This window comes from Peromyscus maniculatus, chromosome 14 (assembly GCF_049852395.1).
Source record: "Peromyscus maniculatus bairdii isolate BWxNUB_F1_BW_parent chromosome 14, HU_Pman_BW_mat_3.1, whole genome shotgun sequence".
In the NCBI taxonomy this organism is placed as follows: domain Eukaryota; kingdom Metazoa; phylum Chordata; class Mammalia; order Rodentia; family Cricetidae; genus Peromyscus; species Peromyscus maniculatus.
Window position 1 is genome coordinate 68,786,910 of NC_134865.1, and position 12,743 is coordinate 68,799,652.

At 38.8% G+C, this 12,743-nt stretch overlaps 1 long non-coding RNA gene across 5 annotated transcripts in view; it reads right to left on the reverse strand.

The window, feature by feature from the left end:
• Positions 1-12,743, reverse strand: part of LOC121822438 (uncharacterized) — a 219,106-nt gene that overhangs the window by 91,409 nt on the left and 114,954 nt on the right. The window lies entirely within an intron of this gene.

A 12,743-nucleotide genomic window follows, 5' to 3' on the forward strand; every position in this document is an offset into this window, starting at 1 on the left:
ATGGCATCTGAGGATGCCACCAAAGGTTGACATGCATATCCATGCACTTCACATATGCACACACACACATTAAATAAAACGAATGTGATTTTTTCCATTTCACCAAATGTTCACCAAGCCTTACAATATAAACATTACTCATTTTCATGATACATGTTCTTATGCCAAAATTTATCACGAACAACTGAAGACAGAAAAATGCATAAAGAAAACTTATAGTCATAGTAAGTTTTCTTATAGAAATGACTTTTACTATAATATTTTAAAAGGTAAATAATCAGGCATTGTGATTCTATTTAACTCAAATTGCACATGCCATATTTTCTCGGAATTTAATGATTTCATTTTAATTTTCTAATCAGTGGCTCATGTGTAGACATTTAGATAATAGTAGTGAATAACTTAAGAATAAACACAGAGAAATATATCAAATATTCCTACCACATCTCAACATGTAAACTTCTCTGACATTTCCAATCATAGCATTTTCAAGTTCTCATTAACTTGCTCTTTCAATATACATATAAGGCGTTGTGTGTGTTATAACAAGATATAATTTCAGATTGAATTTTTGAACAATACAAAAAAGATACTAACTATACTTCAGATAACTATATTTCAAAGTAGATGGTTCTCTATGACCAATGAATAGCCATAAACAAGTACAGTCAGAGGAAAAATGGATAACTAGCAGATGAGTAGTGCTGGAAAGTGTTAGTTTTGTTTTGTTTTTTTCCTGTAGCATAGCTAGGTTCCACAGTCACATTGGCATCATGCAGTGGAGTCTATTTTAACTACCCAAGCTTTCTGTAATGGGGAGATATGTTAAAATAGACTGGGGACAAATGCAGCTTAGCATTTCCCCTAGGAAGAGCTGGCTCAAGCTCAGGTCTGCCTAAATTGAAACATTTTGATCTTTGTTCCACATTAGGTGGTGATAAATTATACACAAAAATCTAATAAGGTTAAGTGCTCAAGTTTTTACACAAATATAGTAAAGGTAGATACTATTGAGCACCTATTCTGGACAAAGTAACTATAGGCTAGACAAACTTGGGAATATACCCCCAATATTCTTAGACTTTACCCTGTAAGTATGGGCTAATATAAAAAGAAAGGCTTACTGACATATGATGTTATCACAACCAAGTGAAGTTGAGTGTTAATGAGAATATGAGAATTACAACACCTAGGATGATCGTTCTGATTGGTAACTGAAAATTTCCAGAGAACTTCCTAAGAGAGGAGAATTGAATTAGACATGAATGGAATGATCATTCAAGCAAAGACTAACTTGTTTATGCAGAAAATAACACATAAATCTATTACTCAAATATAGAATGAGGTTCTGAAAAAAGTGAATAACATCCTGAAGAGAATGGTCATTTTCAGACAATGGACTATAACTATAAATCAAAATCAAGTAATTAAAATATTGAGAGAGATTACAGGGAGTTCCAGCATTTACTGATTAGAAGATAAGCATAAAGCAGTAGGAAACAGAGTGGTACCTCCAGCTAAAATGTGCTCTCAAGGAGAGCAGGATGCTGGCTGCTAATGAAGGGCATGGGAAGCTTTCAGGGAGACAGTAACAAGACATTTGAAACATAAACAAGCTCTGTCTCTGGGTTTTGTTGTTTCAGGAAAGAGTTCCATTTACAGTGTCTTTGACCTTATGAGAACATTGTCAGTGGCCTCAGAGTAAAAGGAGCAATGCTCCCTTCTGATAAAAAGCCAAGAATCATGTTTCTGTGGGGAATTATAAAGCAAATGTCTGCCAAGGTTACATCCCAGAGAAATGGTTATTCAGCCACATTAGCCTCAGAGAAATATCTCTAGATGGACCCGTGAAACTGAGCTTCAAAGCTCCAGTATCCCCAAGGTAGGAAGACCTCGCTCCTTTTAAATCAACATATTTAGTAAAACTATCACTGCTTGGCAACCCTTTTGTTGTGAACTAAGAAACTACAAGCAAACATGAAGGTGTTGAAGGAGATAAATTTTAATACACACTAGAGGTCAGTGATTTTCCTTTCAACTTCAAACATACAGTCATATTTTATCTTGTTCCTCCTTCATGTCCCTTCTATGTGCACACACAGAGAGACACAGACACAGACACGGACACACACACACACACACACACACACACACACACACACACACACACACTGACATACAATCTACCCTTCTCCCATGATTCTTAAGCCTGTTTTTGTTCCTGAAGGCTTTGTAACTGATGTCTGTTAGCTCTATCCAAGCATCTTTATTTCTCTCAAAATGTTTACTAAATACATACATTTTCAAGTGCTGTTTAATGATGAAAATGTAGTCTGAAACACTGTTAGGTAATTTTGTTGCTCTGAGACTATCACAAGTTCAAAGCTACAGTAGAATGGCACATAACTAACTGATGAGCAGAATAGCAATCATTACTGATTCTCTAACCTTGGTTTCACTGATCATTTTCTATTTCACATGAAGATCAATCACATGGTATTGTCTTCTACTGAAACATTAGTAGGGAATTTTTGTACACTTAGCAGCCATTCTGAGCCACACAGCCCAAGATTAAATGAAGCACAGGAGAAAATGGTGTGACCAAGAAGCACATAAACAAAAGATGAATGAGGCTACTGCTGACACAACATGTCACAGTGTTCAGTAACATCTTTTGTATGACTGGACTACACTCCAAAATAACACTAATAGTCATATTATGGTAAATATAAAAGCCAGTAACACAGTGGGTTATTGTTATTAGGTTATGAGCTACACATAATTAAATGTCATACTTTATGTGGCTGTCAACACAGTAGGTTTGTTCACGTCAGTGTCATCACAAACACATGTTAATGCATTTTATTACAAAGTGGTAGCATGGTTAAGATGCCACCAGGCCATTGAGATGCCTATTTCAACCTTGCAGGGCCACTGTCACATATGTAGTCTGTCATTAATCAAAAGCTATGTATGCCTATGTCTTTATCTCTTAGTTTAATTTCTGCCTTTCATAGGCTTTTACTCCAGGAAAGATGAGCTCATGTCTCCCTTATATATTGCTGCATGTCAAGTGCCTGGCAAAGCAAGAACCCACAAAAACCACTTAATAGCTATTTGCTGAGTGATCAAATAAATGAGGAGTTAAATATTTCTTGCAGTTGTCTTATGAGTCACTCCCTGGATATTAAACAGATATTAGTACTTCTCCTAAACTGAAGGCAAAGTAGGCTCAAAGAGACTTTAGAGATCTGATTTTGTCTTAGCTGCTTAATCTGGTTTTCTTCTCCTCTCGGGAAAAAGAACCCAGAATATCATTATACATGGAAATGAGTATCTGAAGTTCTTCTGCTGTTTTTTTTTTTTTTTAACATAGTGAGTATTGCTATTGAAGGAAGGTCTCCACAGTCCAGTACCACACACACACACACACACACACACACAAAAAAAAAAAAAAACCAGCTTTGGATATATACATGACTGGCATTATTGATTGCATATTTATTTGAATGAATAAATGTGTGTATGAATAAATGTAGAGTTATGACTGACAGAACAATGCACAGTATCGGAGGCCCTTTCTCTGGATGATGAATCAAACAACCAAAATGCAAATATGGAGATGATTCTTGCTTTGAATCTGGCAGGCACTAATTAATATTTATTAGATAGGGAGTGTAGTTTCTGGGTGGGGACTTAAATCAACAAGCCAATGTTGTGTCTATTGCTAAAAATATAGGTAGGCATTAGCAACAGTCAACTGCACCACTCTGTACTCTACTCATGCTGTGTACATGTAACTGGGATGTTTTCCAAGAAACTCTATCTGGTGAGGCAGGTTTGGGGAAGCATTATCCCATTTCTGGGGAGAAATAACCTGCAGTGCCCCATCACAGCCTGGAGATATTTGAATGTTAGTTGTTATATTGACATGCAGGAAATCTCTGCTCTAAAAACTCATTTGTGGACATCACCATTTTAATCTCTATTATAAAATAATGTGGTAGATGAATGAGCCTCCATTATGATTCAGTAGGGCTCATTAAGGCCTCCCAGGAAGACAAATGCACCGTGCTCCATTTTCTTTTTCTTTCTTTCTTTTTTGGTGTTGTTATTGAGACAGGGTCTCTCAATATGGCCCTGGTTGTCCTGGAATTCACTATGAAGACCAGACTGGCCTTCAACTCACAGAGGTTTACCTGACTCTGCCTCCCAAGTGCTTGCATTAAAGGTATTTGCTATTATGCTTGGCATCATGCTCTATGTTCAATTTAGAATTAAAAAATATCTGATTATGTCTTCTATCCTTTGGCAGGCAGTAAAAATTTTATGTCTATTTTGATTGCATTATATACATAATACATTTTCATATACTATATAAAATATATAGTAAGCATTTAATAAATGTGCATTTCTATTTAAAACTCTTGAAATATATAATTCACTCACAAACTAAAAATTATGTGTACATCACTCATTATATTTGGGGTGTTATATAGGTGTTTTCATGCATTCTTTTGATTAACTTTCTCATCCTCACCTCATGACGAAATGATGATTATGCCCATTCTTTAGTGTATAAGCCATTCCTTCAAGGTTACCACTAGTAATTTAAGTCCATCTTGTTTCAAATTCCATGCTAGCATTTACCTTAATGCTTAAGTTCACTGTCTAAGAAGAATCAGTCTCTTTAAAGCATTATTCAGTGACACTCTGTTGTGACATACATATCTGAACAAATGCATTGTTTAGGTAGTGGTGCACTCTGTATGAATAGCTGTTTTATTCCTGTATTTATTTTTGTATCCTGAGTCTTCATAGTCTTGAGCTATTACCAGGCTTGGTAAATGTTTGGGGTGAATAATACAGAATGACTTGCAAAGCATGATGCATCATAGCAGTGTTCCAGCAGAAGTAGGGTAGCCACCTCTTAAGGGTAGTCTTAGGGATAATTACAAAATCACCAGAGAAACTGTCCTTTGGAAGTCTCAATGATTCATACAAACTCCACAATTTTTAATGTGTTTCAACCATGTCGGAGTTCTAAATCTTACTTTTCTCATCCAGTAGTTACTTTTGTTGTCATAAAAATTATGCATCAAATGGTAAGAGAAAAAAGAAACATTCTATTTCACCATCACTGCTCTAAAACTTAAGGGAATTCTTCATTTTTCTGATTGGTGTACATTAGTACACTTCCTCTGTGATGTTGAGATGTTTCACTCTATAGCCACTGTTTATAAGTGAGTTATAGACAAGAGTGTTGGGACAATCTCACGTTGCCTGGTAGAAGGATGCTCATGACATAGAAATTCAGAGGCCGGGACATCATTCGATCACCATGTTGCCCTAACGATCAATACACTCTGAAAATTACTGTGCCCAGATGACCTGACATAAGAGTAAAAAAATGAGGCTATATGTACACCCCACACTGAAGATCTCATACAATTGCAAGCCTTCTGGTCAAGGTTTTCCAGTGAAACAGAACCAACAAGGAATAAAGAAGAGAGGAATAGGAAAAGGGGATAGTGGAAGGGAAGAGGGAAGAGAAGGGAGAGCTGAGAGAAGAAATCAGGAAAAGGAGATCAGTAACAGAGGAGACAAAGGAGAGGAGTGGGGAGAAAAGGGCTTTGTTTATCAAGATTATGCTATTAAAGAATTTTATTTTATTTTATTTTTTTGTTTCCAGCATCCTTTTTAACAACAACAAAAAGTTGAGAGGACAGAAATACTGGCAATGGTAGAGGTAATTTTTTTTTAAATATAAATTTACTTATTTTATATTCCAGCTGCAATTTCCCCTCCCTCTTCTACTCCCTGTCCCTCCACCCATCCCCCCACCTCCTACCCTCCACCCCCACCCTCCCCACCTCCCCATACCCCCACCCCGCATCCCCCTTCTCTACCTCCTAATCCACTCTTCCATTTCTGTTTAGGAATGGCAGGTCTCCTATGAGTATCAACAAAAACATATCAAGTTGCAGTAAGACCGAGCACCTCCCCTTGTATTAAGGCTGGACACGGAGACTCAGTATGAGGAGCAGGGTCCTAAAATCCTAAAAGTCAGTAAAAGAGTTGGAGATAGCTCCTGCTCCGACTGTTAAAGAGTCCCACAAAAGGACCAAGTTACATAACTATAACATATATGCAGAGTGTTAGCATTCAGGCATCTACACTGGCCTGCCCTCAGGGTCCTCAACTGCAGCCACTAAGAGCACTGGCTATGAGCATGCACTTGTTAGTACTCAGGCATCTACACTGGCCTGCTCAGGGTCCTGACAGAATATGTCATCAGCCCCTTCCCTCCCCCCCCACCCCCCCTCCTCCGCCAAGTAAACCTCCTACATGAGTTTTGTTGTATGGTGTGACTTCCTTTCCTGCTACCTGTGGTGATATTTTGTTTATGCTCTAACAAATAAAGCTTGCCTGAAGATCAGAATGTGAAGCACTAGCCATTAGCTAACCATAGAGGTCTGGAAGTCTGTATAGACAAGACAGGAAGTGACATGGCTGGGCACAGAGAGCAAGTGATAAGGCCGGGTGGAGACAGGAGTTCACCCCCTTTCAGTCTGAGGATTGCTAGAGGTTAGAAGTCTCTCTAGGGGCTGGCTGCTCTGCTTCTCTGATCTTTCAGCATTCACCCTGATATCTGACTCCAGGTTTTTATTATGAAGACCAATTAGAATTTGCACTACAGCCACTGTTAAACTAGAACCCAAGAGGGCCTAGGTCAGTCCCATGCTGGCTCCCTGGTTGTCGGTTCAGTCTCTCTGAGCCCCTATGAGCCCAGGCTAGCTGATTTTGAGTTTTCTTGTGGTGTCCTTGATTCCTCTGGATCCCACAATCCTTTCTCCCCCTCTTCTGTAGGATTCCCAGAATCCTGGCCACCTAATGTTCAGTTGTAGGTATGCAAGTGTTTTCATTGCTGGATGAAACTTCTCTGATGAAAACTGGGCTAGACAAGACAATCTGTTCACAGGAGATGGTCAGTTCAGGCTAGTATCCACTATTGCTAGGAATCTTACCTGGGGTCATTCTTGTAGATAACTGGGAGATTCCCTTGCACCAGGTTTTTTACCTGACCCCGAAATGCGCCCCTGCTTTCCAGTAGTCCCTTTCAGTATTCTTCCCCTCTGTACCCACTCAGCCTGATCTCTTGTGTTCCCATACCCACCTGCCCTCAGTCCACTCACAAAATCTCTTCTATTTCCCCTTCACAGTGACATTCAGTTGCCCCTGCCTCACTGAACTCCCCTTGTTACATAGCTCCTCTGGGTCCATGGATTGTAGAATAGTTATCTTTATTTTAAAGCTAATATCCACTTAAGAGTGAGTACATACCATGTTTGTCTTTCTTGGTCTGGATTACCTCTCTCAGGATGATTTTTTTTCTAGTTCCATCCATTTGCCTTTAAATTTCCTGGCTTCCTTGTTTTTACCAGCTGAGTAATACTCCATTGGATGAATGTACCACATTTTCTTTATCCATTCCTGGATTGAGAGGTATCTAGGTTGTTTCCAGTTTCTGGTTATTACAAATAAAGATGCTATCAACATAATTGAGCAAGTGTCCTCATGACATGATTGAGTACCCATAGGGCTGGAAAGATGGCTCAGCCATTAAAGGCTAGGCTCACAACCAAAAATATAAGGGTAATATATCTTAACAAATTAATTTCAAACTTAGGAGAATCTAAACTTGTTCCTCAAGTCACTTGAACATGGTGAGTTTTTTCCCGCTCTTGTTCTGGGCAGTCACCATTACTGACAAACTAGAAATATGCAATAAAGAGATATGCTTAAAAAAGTGGTCATTCCTCTCATAGATTGGCAATGGCAATCCTCTCATATTAAAACATAGATCTAGGCTCTTTGACTTACTGAATAAAAGAATGATGTGTCCAGCACACATGTAGCCCACAAAAGAATTGTTTGGGAATGACAAAAGCTAGAAAAAAATCCACTCCATACTCATCCTGATTGCCATGACAGTTCTGTTACACAGCCAACTTCATTACCATGAAAGCCTCATTCCACACTCAACCTCATTGACAAGACATCCCTACCCTACACTCAGCCTCCTTGCCATGCCATGATAACAGCCATCCATACTCAACCTCATTCCCATGATATTTTTTGTTCACTAGGTCTACATTGCACAGAAACTTTTATCCTGCCATTTACTCAGGAGAAGAAATTAAGTGGCACTAAAATTCTGTTTCCTATAACACATGAAACTCTCCTTAATTGGCCTTTAGTGGAAAGCTATCAAATTTCCTTAACATATTAATGTTAAAGTGGAAATTTTTAAAACACATTGAAATCTTCATTAATATTTTGCATGTATTTGTCAGGTATCACAATTTTATCCTTTGCAATATTTTTTTTCAAAACTAACCCAAATGAATTTTCATTTATGATAATTATTCCTTGGGGCATTATTTGATGCCTAATGTTTCCATGGAATTCTTTTTAGCCTAGAGCCTTGCTGTAGATGTGGGAAAACAATGTATGGAATTAGAATGTAGCTCCCTTGGCTGAACTGGATCAGTGGCTAAGAGCTATTGCTACTCAAGCATGAGCTTCAGATCCACAGCACATATGTAAAAGCCAAGAATGATCATGTGCCTCTATAACCTCAGTCTAAGGGGATGGAGGCAGCTTGATCCTAAGGATTCACTAGTCAGTCAGCCTAGCCAAATAGTGAGCTTCAAGTTCAGAAAAAATAATTTGAAGGGAATAAGGTGAAGAGTGAAGGACACCCAAAATCCTCCTCTGGCCTCAGCAATCAAGTTTTCAAGTGCATACATGCCCCCCCCACATGTGTATAACAGACACACACACACAGACACACAGACACAGACACACACACACACACACACACACACACACACACCTTTCAAATTGCTCTTTGTTGGTTTTACCATATGCTTTCAAACTTACACATGCTGTGAGTGTTCAAATTATTTGCGTATTCAAAGGTGATTCAAACAAAAAAATGCACTTAAATTATGTCTGGAGGTCTGCAGGTAGAACTAGAGCTTCAATGTGGTAAGGATGGGATCTTATTTTCTGTTTTGAAAAGTTATAAGCGCTAATGTCACTAAGTAAGAAAGACTCATGGCATGTTTGGTGATCATTTTCCAGCCCAGGTTACCTGATCATATAGAGTTCCTTTCCTGTCTCTCATGACAATTCAACTAAAGATATCCTGAATTAATCTGATGATTTTAGTATTGTTGCTATTATAAATAACACATCTCTAATTGTGCTAATATTCTTTCTATGACTCTGCTCACTGTTGGAAATCTCAGCAGTCATTGGACATATATCTTGGTGATCTTTCGTTACTAGGTTTTGTATATAAATTTAGTTCAGAATTGCTACCAATGAGTATAGACATTCATTACAGTTGTTGGTGGTAAATAACAGTCACCTTCAGAATGTTCTGGAACTACTTTCATTCATAAAGCAAGTTGAAATTATTGAAAATTTAGAAAAGTTGCAATCTGTTGCCATTGGCTAAGCATGCTTTGCTTGATTTGGATGAGAATTACACATAGGCAAAGTATAACTCTCTTGCCATCAGCATCTCTGGAGACAGTGTCAGCACCCTTAATTCTAAGTAATCCAGCTGTGTTCTTAAGAAAGTGGCCAGGTACCTGACAGCTAATGTTACAACTCTGAGCTTAGAGTGTCAGGATCCTCAACTCTTTTTTTTAATTTATTATATAATTTAATTGAATTTTACATATCCGCCACAGATTCTCCTGTCCTCCCTTCTCCAGCATCCCCTCCCTAACCCTCCCCCCAGCCCAACCCCCATTCCCATCTCCTCCAGGGTAAGAACTCCCTTGGGGATTCAGCTCAGCCTGGTACATTCAATGGAGGCAGGTCCAGTCCCCTCCTCCCTTCACCCAGGCTGAGCAAAGTGTCCCTGCATAGGCCCCAGGTACCAAACAGCTAGCTCATGCACTAAGGACAGGTCCCAGTCCCACTGCCTGGGGAACCCCCAAACTGTTCAAGTTAATCAACTGTCTCACTTATCCAGAGGGCCTGATCTAGTTGGGGGTTCCTCAGCTATTGGTTCATAGTCTTCAACTCTTAATGCTAAAGCACCTTGACAGCAAGAACTAGTACTTCTCAGGGGCTTTCAGTAACTGGGTCCTGGACTAACTGTAGTTCTCATCCTTTATAGCCTTTCACTCTCAGCCTTAGTTATCTTCAGTCTCGGCTCCTGGCTGCTCTCGAGAGCTCTTCAGACACTTTCTAGCTAGTGATAGACAGGCCTCTGGCTGGTAGATTTTTCTGTCTGTGGGACATTTAATAATAGCTGCAATATCATCATAGTCCATCAAACTCTGGAATCATAAAGACACAAGGAGTTGTTCCAACCTGATCACTTTCTTTTTTAAGCTTTGATCATTCAACCAGTTACCTTAGAGACAGTGGTCCAGTATGAGTGAATTCTGATACCTGTCAATCATACAGCAAAACTGATTGTGACTGAGAGAGCATCAGTAGTTTAGAAGAAAAAAACAGTAAAAGGTGGTTGCTACAGACACATGTAATGGAAGCAATACTCCTTTGGGGGAACTTTTATAACATTACTTCATCCCTAAGAAACTACCCTGAGAAGATTGAAGTCCCTAAACTCTTCAAATTCTTATAATTTTAATTTTATTGTATCTCATATATGAGAAAAATGTTGAGTCAGTGGTTTGTAGGTTTGTAAATACTGCAAATTCATAGCCATCATTTGTATTTTTGTTAGTATTTGTTATCTATGACTTGGAATGGTCTTCCCAAAATGTACAATGAAGTTGTGAGGAAATAGAAATACATTCATGATTTCTGCCAAAGCTCATATGTGGCAAAAATATACTCATCAGTAGTAGAAGAGACCAGCCAGTAGATGCTATTATAGAAGCACAATTCCGAAGCAAAGAAAGAACTCAGTTACCTCACATGCTCATTTTGTCAGACACACTGGGATAAAGTTCACATTTCCTATGAAATATCATTGAATTGAATTTGAGAATTTTGCCATAAAATATTTTTAATGTAATATATTCTGATTATGGCTTCCCCTCTCCCAACCCTTCCCAGATCTTTCTCACCTCCCACCCACTCAAATCCACACCCCTCTCTCTCTCTCTCTCTTACTAGAAAACAAACAGGCATTAATAATAATAATAATAATAATAATAATAATAATAATAATCGTAAAATAAAAACAAAGAATCCTGAATAAGAGAAAACAAATGAACAGAAAAAAGAGACAAATAAAATGAACAAGAAACACATATAAACATAGAGACACAAATTTGCACACACAGAATGCCACAAAAGGCACAAAATCACAAACCATAATATGTAAGAAAAAGACCTGTAGGATTTCTTTTAAAAAAAAAAAAAAAACTCAGACAAAGCATTATGAGATGTCTCCTATAAAACATACAACAACCAAAAAAAAAAAAAAAACAAAGACACAAACAAAAATACACCCCCCAAACAAAACCAACCAAGCAGAAATATAACTCTCTTCAAAAAGTCCTCAAAATGGCCATTTTGTTGGCTATCTACTGATGTGCATGGAGCCTGCCCTTAAGTGCGGGTTGGTATACCCATTGAAACTCCCTTGGAGAAAACTTTTTTTTTTTTCCCCTGTGGGATGGCTTCCTGTACACTGTGAATATGTGTGGCTCCCATTGCATAATAAATAAAGCTACTTTGGCCTATGGCAAGAAAGCTTACAGCCAGGTGGGAAATCCTAGCAGAGATACAGAGAGAAGAAGAGCAGAGTGGAGAGCGACACCAGCCCCACTAAAGGAGCAACAAGATGCCAACAGACTGGTAACACCATGCTATGTGGCATCATATAGACTTATAGAAATGGGTTTATTTGAGACAAAAGAGCTAGCTAGCAAGAAGCTAAAGCCGTAGGCCTTATAGTTTGTAGTTAATATAAGCCTCTGAGTAGTATTTTATAAGCAGTTGCGGGACCATGGGTGGAAGAGATTCGTCTGGACCTTGGCGCTGGGCAGGACCAGAGAAACTTTTGGCTACAACTTCTTTTTTTCTTTTCAAGAAGTTATCAAAGTTATCAATTGGAGATAGCTTCTACATTGGAGATGGGGCTTGTGTCCACCTTCCCCTCTCAGTGCTAGGACCGCATCTGGCTCAGACCTGTGCAGAGATTGTGCATGCTGTCATCCTCTCTGTGAGTTCATACATGCATCAGTCCTGTGTGTTTAGAAGGCCTTGCTTCCTTGGTGTCTTCCATCCATGTTGACTCTTACAATCTTTCTGCCTCCTCTACTGCATAGTTCCACGAACCCTGAGAGGAGGGATTTGATGGGGACATCCCATTTAGGACGGAGTGTTCTATGGTCTCTTACTCTGCAATTTGTCCAGGATGCTGCCTGTTAAGCCTGATAAGCAAGTTACAATCCATATAATCAGAGGTTAGGTATAGAATAAGGGGCTGGTGGGGAAAGAAGGGCCACCCTGAGGGGAAGAAATAGAACATCTATGGATTATGGGGGTTTGGAGAGGGAAGACTGTAACTGGAGTATCAAAAGGAGAGGGGGAAGCCTGTAGGAGGGAAGGTATTGAATATGGAGAAGGACAGCTAAACTAAGGCCCATTTGGGGGATCATGGAAACCTACTACAGTAGAAGTTTTTAAAAATATATACATACATCAAAGAAGTCTAAATAGAATTGTTAAATAATGGG